Source organism: Canis lupus, chromosome 21 (genome assembly GCF_003254725.2).
Source record: "Canis lupus dingo isolate Sandy chromosome 21, ASM325472v2, whole genome shotgun sequence".
Taxonomy (NCBI): domain Eukaryota; kingdom Metazoa; phylum Chordata; class Mammalia; order Carnivora; family Canidae; genus Canis; species Canis lupus.
In genome coordinates, this window is record NC_064263.1 from 44,199,632 (window position 1) to 44,213,134 (window position 13,503).

Sequence of the window (13,503 nt, forward strand, 5' to 3'; positions counted from 1 at the left end):
TCTGTAGACCTAGTTCATCACTGGAATTTTTTGGAAGTTATCGCTGGCCTCAATCCCAGACCTTCTGAATGGGAATCTTGGCTAAGGGATGGAGTGGGCGATGAGACTCAGAGCTACATCTATACAACCCTGATATCAGTTAGGTTTCAGAACCACTGACCTGGATGAAAGGAAGCCACTAGAGGGATTTGAGCCAGATAATGACATGATCAGAATTGCATTTTAAAGAATGACTCACGCAGCTGTGTTGGGCACAGCAGGAGAGCAGCAGTCCAACCTAGGGGATAGAATTCAGGGCAAGACAAAAACCTGGGAGCCAGATAAGAGGATTGAGAGCAGCAAAGCAGCTGGCAGGAGGGTGCTAAGTGGGCTGACAGAGGGGGAGAGGGAGAGGAGTAGGAGATGAGGTTAGTGGTCCAACAGCCTGTAAGACAAGGAAAGACCTGTGGCCAAGAATAAGAATGTGACTTTTCTCCAGAAAGAGATGGGGAGCCCTGGAGCATTTTAAGCAAGACAGTGGCATGATCCACTGTTTGGAGAGTGATTTTGACCTGATTGCAGGGAGTTTCTTCAATGAGCAGCACCTTAGCTTCAGTTCTCAGCTTGAGGCAAAGGTTTCTTTAGCACAAGGCCCCTCGGGCAGAGGCAGAGAGCTGGAATAGCTGGTCCCTGACGTCTCTGTGAGAACTCCAGTTCCTTGGAGCACCTGCGCAGCCCAGGTGGTGAAGCAGCTGACCCTTGATTTCGGCTGAGGTCATGATCTCCCAGGCCTGGGATTGAACCCTGAGTCCCTGGAGTCCATGCTCAGCAGGGACTCTGCTTGAGGATTTTCTCTTTCCCTTCCTCTGCCTCTCCCTCTGCTCTCTCTCTCAAATAAATCTTTCTTTAAAAAAAAAAAAAAAAAGAAGAAATTCAGTTTCTAGAGCATGTTAATCCATTCAAATTAATAAAGACAGGGAAAGAGGAAGCAGTAAGTCTGTTTTACAGGACAATATTAAAGAGAACTGAAGACAAATACCCAGGGTAAGTAAAAGAAAGCAAGCTCTCAATGCCAAAAAATCAGCCAGGTTTTCATTCAGGGAAAACGAATAATGTCCTATGATCATTGAATATAGTCAAACAGAAAACCTCTGTTATATGTGTCGATAATTGGTTGTAGTTAACTGTAAAGCTTTGGATTTCTTATAAAAGTCCCCGTTGTAAGTATTCAGCTTCGTGGCCATGTGCCCATCTCTATATCCTGTGGGGTTTTTTTGTGTTGTTTTGTTTTTTGGAAATGTATTTACCATAATTCTAATCCCAACTTTGTTTCTAGTTTCATCTGGCCTTGTGTAAATCCTTTAAGTCTCGAGTTTATTACAGTGGACAGAATTGGATTTGCAATTACATAGGTCTGTATTTTTTTAAATCCTAGTGTAATTAACATACAGCATTTTATTAGTTTCAGGCGTAAATGTAGTGATTCAACCATTCTGTGCGTCAGTGCTCCTCACCATAAGTGTATTCTTAATCCCCTTCACTATTTCACCCTTCCCCCCACCCACTTCCCCTGTGGTAACAACCAGTTTATTCTCTATAGTTAAGAGACTGGTTTTTTGTTTGTTTGTCAAAAATATGGAATGCTTCATGAGTTTGCATGTCATCCTTGTGCAGGAGCCATGCTAATCTTCTCTATAGTGTTTCCAATTTCAGAATTTAGCATCTGTGCTGCAGAAGTGAGCATGATAGCTCTCTGTTTTTTGTCCCAAATTCTTTCAGTGGACATTTGGGACAAAATGTAAAGTTATAAACTTTTCAACCCTAATTTCTGCTTCTATTGAGCAGGTCACTATGAAGGTCAAAAAAGCTAAGTTAGGTAATATACCAGAACAGCGTCAGATGCATAGTAGGCCCTGTGTAAAAGCCAGTTGCCCTTTTCCAACTGTTTTTCCTCATTTTGAAGATGGAGAGATAGGGGAGAAGAGCAGAAGTGGCCAGCATGTGGCACCCAAGCTGCCATTTTCACTTCTTGCCTTCACGGCAAACATTCTATTTGATCACAGCCTTCTTTGTTTTGAGAACAGAAGGAGCCTCAAAATCCTCCCAACGCAAAACCTTGAGCTACTTCTACCAGCTGCATGGATGTGACATTTAAGACAAAACCTATTTGTTATCCCTTGACTGGATAATCTCTAAGGTTGTAGCTGAGACAATCCAAACCCGTAACAAATGGAACCCAGTTTTCAAAATCACACAACTGAGTGGAAAGCAAATTTTTGCAAGCTTAGAAGATACAAGCAATAAGCTGTAGAATGGGATAGGCTGCTGATGGAGGCTTTCAGGAAACCCTGAGAGTGGAGATGAGCTTGGAATGGGTCATTGTGGTAGCAGAATTAAAAGCCCACACAGCTGTCTATATCTCAAACCCTGGTAAGCCATTAAATTTAACAGCAATCGGAAATTAATACAGGCCTTTAAAGAAGTGCTTGGATAGACAATAAAAGAGGGACAATTTGAGTGAGTAGTAGATGATAAGCGGGCTAATATGTGAGAATAAACCAAGCCTACCGTGGGAGGTATGATCCTGACCAGTTTGAAGAGGTGGGATAGGCTCCTGACCAGAAGGGACACAGCTCAAGAGTTAAGCCTTGGACAGGCTTGATAGCTTGCATTTGAATCGTACCCTTGGTCCAGTTATTTAACTTCTCTAGCATTACGATGTTATCTGTAAACATAAAAATAACAGTATTGCCTATTTCATTGGGTTAAATGAGATTGTAGACATAGTGTCTAGTACTGAATAGTGCTCCATAATGGAAAGTGCTATTTCTTTTTTATGAATAGAAGACAAAGGTGAATTGCTACTACATTAGATTATTAAAAAAACTGAATACCAGAGTGAGATTAGGAAGCTTTATTTCTAAGACATTGATCACATGACCACCAGAAGATCTTGAACAGGGAACTCAGAAACACAAAAAGACTCCTGTGGTAAATTAATATGGCAAAGACAAAAGACAGGAAAACTATCCATTTAAGGGAAAATTTCAAGGATAGAGGTTGATCTTCACATTAGTATAGGAAAAAGGCACACATTGCTCAAGCATGCTGGCCAACTTTAATGGTTTATTATAGGGGTAGAATGTAGTGGAAACATACCCAGGCTGGTAGTTCAGAGAAAAAGTTTCTTTCTTCTCAGGCTGTGTCAGCCCCTCATTACCACTTTGAGCAAGCCCCTAGTGTATATGGTTTAGGGTCCCCACTGGTGAACTCAAGCCCTCGTGGCTCAGCATTTGCTGAGGCTGTGCTATTTCCCAGTCACATTTCCCTTGGGCCTATCTTTTCTGTGAGCCTGAGGTCAAATGATTTATCTTCAGAAAACTACAAAAACCAAAGAGGACTCCTGAAAAGCAAATTAGTCCAAATTGCTATGAATCTCAGTAACTGTCTAAAACACTGTGCTTGCCAAATAATTAGATTTTTTTACAAGGAGGTGAAGTGTAGCTATAGGACATTCAAAAGATATAGATTAACATGAAAATATTATATTTTGTATCCAATTACATTGCTTCTATCCATAGTAAGCATCTCCTTTGTGGCATCTTTTGGACAGGGCCCTTTGCCCTAAAACAAGCCAGGGAAAGCAAACAGCTTTTCCCCCCATGTACTGCTAGTCAACCAGGATGGCACAGCCAGGTATACAAACCATAAATAGGTTTTCCCCTCACGAATTATTAGTTCAACAGAACTACCTTATTGAGGAGAAAAATCTCTGATAAGAATCGTCCAAGTAGCATGTGAAAAACAGCAAAACATTAAAAAAAAAAAAAACACTTAGAATAGTTTTAGGTTAAATGTTTTCCAATGATAAGTGAGAATAGAATGCTTCCTGCCTTTAGCCAGGAACTGAGGGCCTAACCTACACTTTGGTACGGAGTGCGATATTGGCAGTAATTTGAAGCAAAGTGCTATCATCAATAGTCAAGTGTCAACAGTTAGGACACCTTTGATGCTACAGGAAACCATTTAAACCCCTTATTTTTAGAAGAGTAAATAAATACAGCAACAAACAGGGAAGACTGTAGACACTCACAGTTGTTATTTGCATTGTCCAGGCATCAGCAGATCCCCCAACATTTTGAATCTACCTCACTTTAATATCTAAATAAAAGAGTCCCACACTCCAGTCTCCCCAAATGTGAGAAGTTAAATGCCCTACCGGGTGCCTGAGAATTCCTGGAATTGGGAGAGGAGGCAGGTTGTCTACTGCCCCAAGGATTGGTCCAGCTCCCGGCTCAGTTTTGACCTCTCTCAGATGGACCCTGATACCCTGCCAAGATCTGGAGCTGTTTCAACTCTCAATTTGATCTGCTTTGCTTCAAAACTTAAGCATATTGCCCCTCTCCCACACCATACTTTCTCCATATTAGTTACATAAGATGTCTAAGCCAAGTTAATGGAAGACGGAGGGAAGGCAAAGCACAATCACAGACTCAATCAGAAAACACCTTAAAACTGAACATCAGCCATCTGTGAGGTGGAAGTTGGCAGTGACCAACCTCTGTGGGCTATGGCTTCTCACCATGTTGCCGAGGCCTCACTTCACCCTCTCGGAAAACCCATCCTTGAATGCCTTCTTCTGTGAAAGTCCAGAAACATTGCTTCTATTTTCTTTGTTCATGAAAGAGAAACTTAAAAGTCCTAGTAGTTCATTGTAGAGAGCCATTTGACTCCTCTAACCAAAACTGCATGTGCAAGAGCAGCCATTACATCAAACGCATGCTCAGGCAATGACTTTTCTCAAACTGAAGGGCCATCTAAAGGAGGCTTGAGCCTCCGCACAAAGCAACCAGCAGCATGGAGGTTGAGTATTCAGGACATGCTTTAGGATTAGGTTCATGGGCACAAGTTTACCTGGCCTGTGTGTTGAGTGTGGGGAACGTGGGTAGAGAGTGGGAGTGTGGAGGATATAAAACTCTCTTCTGTCTCTGAGCAGACCCCAGAAATACAGGGTCTTTTTGTTCTTGCTGTCACCGCTTTCATTCTCTTCCTCACCTCCTCTTTCCCTTGCATCTCTTCCTCCTCCTATCCTTCCTTTCTTCTTTACCGCCTTCCTTCTACTCCTCTTGTATACTTCCTCTTCTTGTTGTATTAAGTTTTGACAAAATCATTCCAAAACTGAACAATTTATTTTACTAAAGAAAACCCAGAATCTCTGATCTTCAGAGTTCTCTGTAAGAAGGCCCAGCCTGCCTTACTTCCCAGTTAACCCCTTTGTGTAGCATGTGTTTTAGCAAAATGGCACCATTTATAGATCCCTGACCTCTCCCTGCAGTGGAGGCCTTGCTTGGTCTATTTATACCTACATAAGTCAGCATCTCTAGAGAAACAGAACCAGTAGGAGGGAGAGAGAGAAAGAGATTGAGAGAGAATACACACATACACACACATATCACAGAGGTGATTAGATAGATGATGATAGATGATAGATAGATGATAGATAGATAAATGGGCTCATGCCATTATGGAGGCAGAGAAGTCCCACGATCTGCCGTCTGCAAGCTGGAGACCTCTGAAAGTTGGTGGTGTAATTCAGAGTTGAAGGCTGGAGAACCAGAGGAGCCTGTGACATACATTCCATTTGAGAAGATGTGATTTCCTGCCTCAATTAGTGAGGTAGGAAAAAAAGAGAGGAGGGTAAATCCCTTTTCCTCCACTTTTTGTTTTATTGAGACCCTCAATGGATAGGATGGGCCTCTTGTGTTGGGGAGGGCAATCTACTTTGGGGGAGTCCACCAATTCAAATGCTAATCTCATCCAGAAACACCCTCACAGACAGACCCACCCACGATGTTTAATTTGAGAACCTCTAGCTACTCAGATTGGCACGTAAATTAACCATCACAACCCCGGTTCCATAGTTCAAACCCAATCCACTCTTGAAAGTTCAATTTAGGGGCACCCGGGTGCTCAGTCAGTTAAGTGTCTGCCTTCAGCTCAGGTCATGATCCCGGGGTCCTGGGCTGGAGCCCTGCCTCAGATTCTTCTCAGAGAGGAGCCTGCTTTTCCTTCTTCTCCCCACTCATGCTCTCTCACTATCTCTGTCTCTCTCTTTCTCAAATAAAGTCTTAAAAAAAAAGTTCAACTTAGCATTACATTTCTCGTTATTCAAGTATCGATAATATTCCTACCCTGACCACCTTTCAGGCTCCCAAGAGGTTCGGCCTCCAAAATGGAGATGGCAATACCTACGATCCGTGTTCCAATTCTGCTACTTTGAGTCAGATTAGAGGATCAGAAAGAGATGTATTTGAATTCCAGGCCTTCTCCTTCTCAGTATTTATTTATCTGTTTGTTTGCTTCACCTTGGGCTATTTTATCCCCCTGTGCCTCATTTTGCTCATCTGTAAATGGGAACAAAATAATACCTCAAGAGTTGTTGAGGGGATAAATAAAAGAACATCCATACATTCCTTAGCACAGTACCTGGAGCACAAAAAGAGCTCCATTAGCATTAGCTATGCTGCACTCTTTCCTAACATTTGAATAAGACTCCATGGTTTGAAGACACTCTCCTGGACTTACAAGCCCAAAACACCCCATGAAATAGGGAGGACAAATTTTTATGCATATTTTACAAATAAAGAAATACGGTCTTCAAGAAAATGAGCACCTTTAACTGGATTCTAGCAAAAATTAAAGGCCAAGCTGACTGTCGGCTTCATCTGTTTTTGACGCTGCGTTTAGTTACAGGTAATTTAGTTACAGATAAATTGCACTCACCTGAGCAAGACCTTTGTTCTTTAAGGAGCCTCTCACAGAAATGTTCTAGAAATAGAAAGTGTGGGCTGCATGGACCCCGTTGCCACTGTTCAGGAGACTAAAATAGGGGTGGGAGGAAGAAAGAAGGTTGCGTGTTGGGTTGTAAATTCCCCAGGGGAGAAATAATTGAAGAACTGTTTATGATAGAAAACTATAATTAGGAGTAATGGGATGAAATTAAGGAGAGGGAAATAACAAGTTTATAATAAGGTTCCAGTATGAGGTATTCAAATTTAATTGTGTTTTTTAAGTAATGTCAGACTCCCAGATGCTGTAGCGATGAAGACTGTATACAAATGGGTGCATAAATAAATGACTTTATAATCCACACAATCAAACTAGTGTGCCTTATAGGCCAAGATGCCATTTTGCAATTGCACATTTAGAATTGGCATAGCAATATGCAAAAAAAAAATCTTTTATTGGGCTGAGAATTTGATTGTTTCCTATGTTTTATAACCTTGCAACTTACTAAGAGGAATGGATAAATCCTACCTCCTCTACCAAAAAAAAAAAAAAAGAAAGAAAGAAAAAAAACCAAAACAAAACAAAACCCAGGCTCTTTAGCTTATTAGATCTGCATATATTGCGATCTGTTTCTGACTTGAAGCACCACACACTAGGAGGTTAATTTAACCAATAGAATATTACAATCAACCACTTCAGTGGCATTGTTCAGATCCCCAGAGACCTAAGGAGCGAAGGGGAAAAACGTTCATACTAATTTTTACGTCTCCCACACTGCTACGAAGACACAGTTAATAAGTCATTCAGAACGAGTGCTGCAGGAAATATGGGAACTTGAAGAGGAGGCCCTGCTTTTTCTGTTATTGGCTTCCCTGTGGAATCAAATTTTTTGGAATTCTTTGCTTTAAGGTCATTATTTTTCATTAGGCAAGCTGCTGCTGTTATCCAAAAGTTAATAGTGGGAATATGTCTGCCTGACACAACAAATACTGCCATAGTTCCACAGTTATTAATGCCACTAACAATTCAGGGTAAAATAAATGACTTGCACTGTGGTATTTGGCATTCACACAATAGCGGGGAACTTGCTGCTGCTCTGTCTTCTGAAAAGAGAACACACACACACACACACACACACACACACGGGTGCATGCATGCACACCCTAAACCCATAATAGTCACTTGCTGATGGCCACCAAATATATCATGGCAACTAAATGGAATTTTATAAGTGTAGGGTGTCCACGTGTGATTCAGGATATAAGAAGGGAAATTCTGATAGAAAGCACTGGCCAGGGAATTTGAAGGGCTTAAAGCAGCCTTGGCAGTCCTGTTGCACTCCTCCAGATGGGGAAGGACAAATGCAAAAACCTCACTAAAATATTTGCACAATTCCTGCCGCCTGTACATTCCCAGTGGGAACTGGTCAGTCGGTCACTGGTTTGAATGCTAATGTGGGTCCTGGCCCCATGCACGGTCACAGGATGTGGCCTTTCTTAGAGATTTATGAGCTGCATTGGCATGGTATAGTCTCCATGAAGCACTGTAATCCATGGACACAACGTTTCTCAAAATTATTTGTGCATTGAACCCTTTCTTTTCAAATCGCTAATCAACATTTTGCATACCAGCATTTAATGAATATTAGTTTGGAAACAAGATCTTAATCCTCCTGCTCCCTTATACACATAAACCCACATGGGGAATTTTCATGATCCAATAGAAGTAAGGCTGTTGCCCATAGCTTTCCTACTGACCAAACTGAGATGCTCCAAAGTTGGAGAACTATGGCCCCCTAAGAACCCTTTTGCTGTGCATTCTTCCTCTGAACACCAGTCTGGAGACTTTGCTGGACTCCTTTGGCTTTGTTGGATTTCTCTTCTTATTCTACCCCAGCAAAGCTCATTGTATCCAATTAATTTCCAAACTCCACTGCAGCTGAGGCATTTTCTCTCCCCCACCTATCATCACAACCAGGCCAACTAATACGACACGTGCAAACCTTCTTGAGAGAAGCAGTCATTGCTGTATCAAGCTCAGCACCCTTCATGAGGTCAACGCTTACTGACTGAGGCTAAATTAAGTGAAAATCACCAGACTCTTCACAGATTCATTCAGTTGTCTAGAATAGTGGCCAAAGACTTTCTGACCAGTGTTTTCAAGGCTTATCACTGTTCTCCCAATTCCTAATTGCTCATGTTCATCATCAATAAGCATTTGTTCAGCAACCACATGAGTGCTTCACAGGGCAAGTTTAAGTGACTTATTCCCTGCCCTTTGAGAGCAGACAGTCTCCATTTCTTTTCCTCATAAGAGTACATAACTTAATTCAGTTACTAGAATGTGACAAATTGCTACCATAACTTATATATCTTTTCATATTCAGTAGTTCGTCTTGTCTCATACTCTATCAGGTTCCCGGGCAGATCAGCCCTTATTCCATGCAGACTAAATACATCTATGAACCAGACTGTTCAAAGCATGGATTAGCTGCTTTCCTTTTCTGTAACTAAAGGTTGCACTCCAATCTGCTGGCCCACCTTTGACACTGGATGGCTTCCTGAGTCCTCATCCTATCGCATGGGTTCTGCACTGTATCAGAGATTGGGAATCATGACTCATAGGAGATCGGGAGCGAGAGGATCTTAGAGGTTTCTAGTAATAGAATAGTTGTAATACCAATGGTTAAGACTTTCACTACATTATCTTGGCATAAGCCTCTGAAATTAGGAAGTATGTTCTCATTGTTTCGACCAGTCTGTGTGATTGGCAGAAAATAAACACAGGGAAACACAGTGATTTGCTCAAGATCACACAGCACCAGGATTTGGCACTGATCTTTTGCCTCTGAGTCCAGCATTCTACCTCTAGTATCTGAAGAGGATGAAGGGGGAGAGGGAAAAAGAGGAAGCAAAGGAGAAAGGGGAGAGGGGAGGAGGAGTTAAGAGAAGAAAAGATAAAAGGAGAGAAGTACTTGGCCCGAAGAATGTGCTTAACAAATACTTTTGAATGAATGATAATATTTCTTATATGCAAATAAACTCTTTGTGCTTTAGTTTCCTCATAATTAAAATGGATAATATTCTCTTACCACATGTGGTGAAGATGAAGTGAATTGCTATCCAACAATTAACATATGTGTATGTGTGCAAATACACATATATTCTTAGCATAGTGCTCTGTAGATAGCAAGGACTCCAATCATGTCACTCATTATTAAATGCACAGTACTATACAGGTCATAAAAGTTTTGAAAAAAATTATCATAATTAACCTTTAAAATAACTTTTCAAAAATTGATGATTATATCTTCATTTTATAGATGAGCAAAGGGAAACAGAGTGTGACAGTATTCAGGAGGTGGGAGCCCCTCTCCCCCATCTCCCCTGCAAGTTACCACCTTCAACTAGCCACAATGGGAATGAAGACTTCACAGACTAAGTGGCTGTGTCCATGATCACACAGTTAATTTAGGTGCAGGATGGTGGGTCTATATGTGCCAAACTCAGGACACACTTTGGATATGGAGACATCTTTATTTTGTCTTTATCTAAACTGTCAGCTTGTTGTCTTGAAATATATCTTTCTCTTGATGAGAACAGTTCAAAAAGAAAAAAAAATCTGCTAAGCAAATCATCTAGTTAATTAAGCTCTAGCTAACGAAGATTTTACTTGCTAATTAAACCTTCATATTAGAAACTTTTATAAACATGGACTCTAAGGCAGAGAGACACGCTAGGGAGGAACAGGTTAACCAGCCTGAATCTTCACTGCATTTGTAACTCAAACACTGGCTAAAATAGGGAGCTTCTCCATCCTCAATCTGGAGCTTTGTCTCTTTTTTCCTCCTCTTCCTTCCCTATTTTGTTACTTAAAAAAAATACCAATATGCCTTCTCAAGGCAGTTGGATCATAAGCCAAGCTAATTCTCACCAAGAGGGAACACAATGAGCTTTGCTCCCCATGTTAGCACAAGCTTCAGTTAGGCCACTGCAGATGACTGTCTCCAGCACTTTCCGTCTTGGATGGGTTGATCAGGTGTGCTATGCTGAGCACGTCTCTCCTGGAGCAGGACGCACTTCCCAAAGTATCAACTGGCAGTTTGCTCACTGGTCAGAATCTTCATTAAATCAGTTATAGTGTGACCACAGTGTCATTACTTGAAATTAGAAAGGACTGACTTAAGTTTTGAACCCACTGTTTACTTACTACATCTTTCTTCCTCGAAGAGTCAGTTAAAGCTTTTGCATCTCAGTTTCCCTATCCAAAAACTGGAATAATAATATTTACCTCTGCGGTTGGTTGGAGAATGAGATAAGCTCGTGGATTAATCATACTTACTCAGCCTAAAATCCTGCTATTCACTATTCATGAATAGGTACTGCATGTTGAATAGCTATTTTCGACTGTGAGGCATCAGGCATAAATTAAATCTAGTCCCTCACTTTTCAAGTCCTCAGAGCCTGAACCAGTCTAATGAACTCTGCTGCCAAAGGCTAGTGACCTCCTTCTTAAGGTCTGAGAGGAGCAATGTGTCAAAGGATTTAGGGAGATTTCACTTAGCCTTACAATGAGATGAAAACCAAGCTCTCCCAAGTCAGTTCTGAGCCCTGTCAACATCTCTGCCTTTGTCTCTCTGCTAATTTTGTCCTGCTGGCCTGGACTAATACTACAAGGCATTTAGCTGTGTTAATTAAAAATACCAGCCAAGCAAGATGCTTAAGGATGTTTCTGCCAAAGGCAGTCTCCAGTTTTAAACAGCCAGATTGATTTAAGAGTTTTTAACCAACTGCTCTATAAATTTCCTGGCCAACAACTTGGCGTCATGGAACAGTAAGTGGGGGCTGGAAGGCCCATGGTTTGTAGGCTCTTGCCGTATGAAAGAGCCTCAGGGAGGAAGTGAGAATAAAGCTTATCCTCAGGAGAGTGGGAGAGAGTCTGGAAAACTATTGGATAATGAAGGGAAAGTAAGAATGCTACTTCAGATCCAGGTGCAGAATGATTAGCTGCTGCAACTTACTTTGGTCAGAACATTGGAAGGTGCTGGAGCAGTACTCAGTACTGCAAAGTTTCAGTAGACCAGGCTAGCTGTTGGACCCATAGAAATGAGGGCACTGCCTAGGCAGTGTTTGTTTACAAAAGTCAGGCTTACTGGCTATCGGAAAAGGAATAGAAGATGAGATTCTGTGGTTTTTGATCTAGACAAAATAAACCACTTCAGTGCCCCATAGTCCAGATGGTGAGCCATGGTGAGAGCACACACCATGAGCAAGGCACATGCTAAGGCTTCAGGAAGCAGATGGTAACTGTGTGGATCCAAACAATGTGCCCATAGCCAGTCAATATCCAATAAGTAGATGACAAGGGGGTGGAATCTGCTCTCCTCCTCCTCCAACCCCCCAATGGGCTAAGTTTAGGCAGTGTGTCAGGGTCTAAGCGGGGCTTGATTGGATTTACAGATGCTTCTGAATGTTCTGAAACAGTGGGGACTTTCTCTTTGTTTTCTAGAATTATAATCTAGATTTTGCCTACATTTTTCAACACTTGAAATGAAGACACAAAGTTTCTAATATGTTGCTTATCAGCCTTGATTTGGCACCTAGGAAGTTCATTAAAAAACATTCCTGGGACGCCTGGGTGGCTCAGTGGTTAAGTATCTGCCTTTAGTTCAGAGTGTGATACGGGGTGCTGGGATGGAGTCCTGCATCGGGTTCCACCGCGAGGAGCCTGCTTCTCCCCCTGCCTGTGTCTCTGTCTCTCTCTGTGTGTCTCTTATGAATGACCTACCCAGGTGTCCTAGGGGTCTGCATTCTTAACAAGCTACTAGATGATGCTGATGCTACTTACCCAGGGACCACATGTTGAGTAGCAAGGGTTTGGCTAATTCAGATTTTACTGGTATATGGTAGACCTGGGCTTTTCTTATGTTTACAGAGCTTACAGGTGATGATAACATGATGATACTGTGCAGCCAGGGCCTAGAGCCATTGTTCTTGGGATCATATGAACATAATTTGTCCAATTGGCTGTCACCTTAGAAAACAGAATCAAATCTCTGGAGAAGTGATTCAGGAGTTCTCAGTGGTGAGTTCTCGTGGCAATGAAGACAATAGCAGATAACAGGAAGAAGTTTGGCTGCTAATAGCCTGTGCATGAAATACCCGTTTAGTTTCTGAATGTTTATGGGCCAGAACTTTTGTCTTACCTGTTCCTTTTTTTATAGCCTGGGTTCTTCTTCTCCTTCTTTTTCAACCTATGGTATTTGATGTGTTTTTTTTGTTGTTGTTGTTTTGTTTTTGTTTTTTTGTTTTGCCTTGTCTGACTATGCTGAGCTTGACTTCACTTAAATTTAATAACTATCAGCCCCTCTTTTGTCAGAATTAATTCATGGCCCGGACCCCAAAATGAAAATATGGAATGATGGAATCTTAATGTAATAGCTAGAAAGGAATCCCAAAGACTAGGGTAGCAGTAAGATGTAAAACAATCTCTACTCCCATTTCTACTTGCCCTCCCACTCTCTTATAGGCACACAGGATTATGACACAAAACAATTATAATTAACACTTTAATTATATGAACTGAAAGAGTATTATTCCTCTGATATCCAACAGATGAAAGAAAATAAAAACCCACCTCCCCCTTAGTATCTAAGAGAAAAGCAATAGAAAAGGACAGCTCTGATGCATCATGCATTTATATCTTTGCCAAAGTTTTTCAGGTGTAACTTGGCAT

The 13,503-nt window shown here is 41.4% G+C and overlaps 1 long non-coding RNA gene and 1 other non-coding gene across 2 annotated transcripts in view; both read right to left on the bottom strand.

Annotated features, from left to right (window-relative positions):
* LOC118351803 (uncharacterized) overlaps window positions 1–10,873 on the bottom strand; it is a 77,320-nt gene extending 66,447 nt beyond the window's left edge. The window contains exons 1-2 of the long non-coding RNA XR_004807856.2: window positions 10,702–10,873; window positions 6,763–6,859 (exon numbers count right to left, since the gene is read on the bottom strand). This is a non-coding gene — a long non-coding RNA (uncharacterized LOC118351803). The remainder of the gene's footprint in view (window positions 1–6,762; window positions 6,860–10,701) is intronic.
* LOC112667997 (U6 spliceosomal RNA) lies at window positions 1,609–1,712 on the bottom strand. The gene has a single exon (XR_003141378.1). It is a non-coding gene; the product is annotated as a U6 spliceosomal RNA (small nuclear RNA).
* Window positions 10,874–13,503: the final 2,630 nt, after the last annotated feature.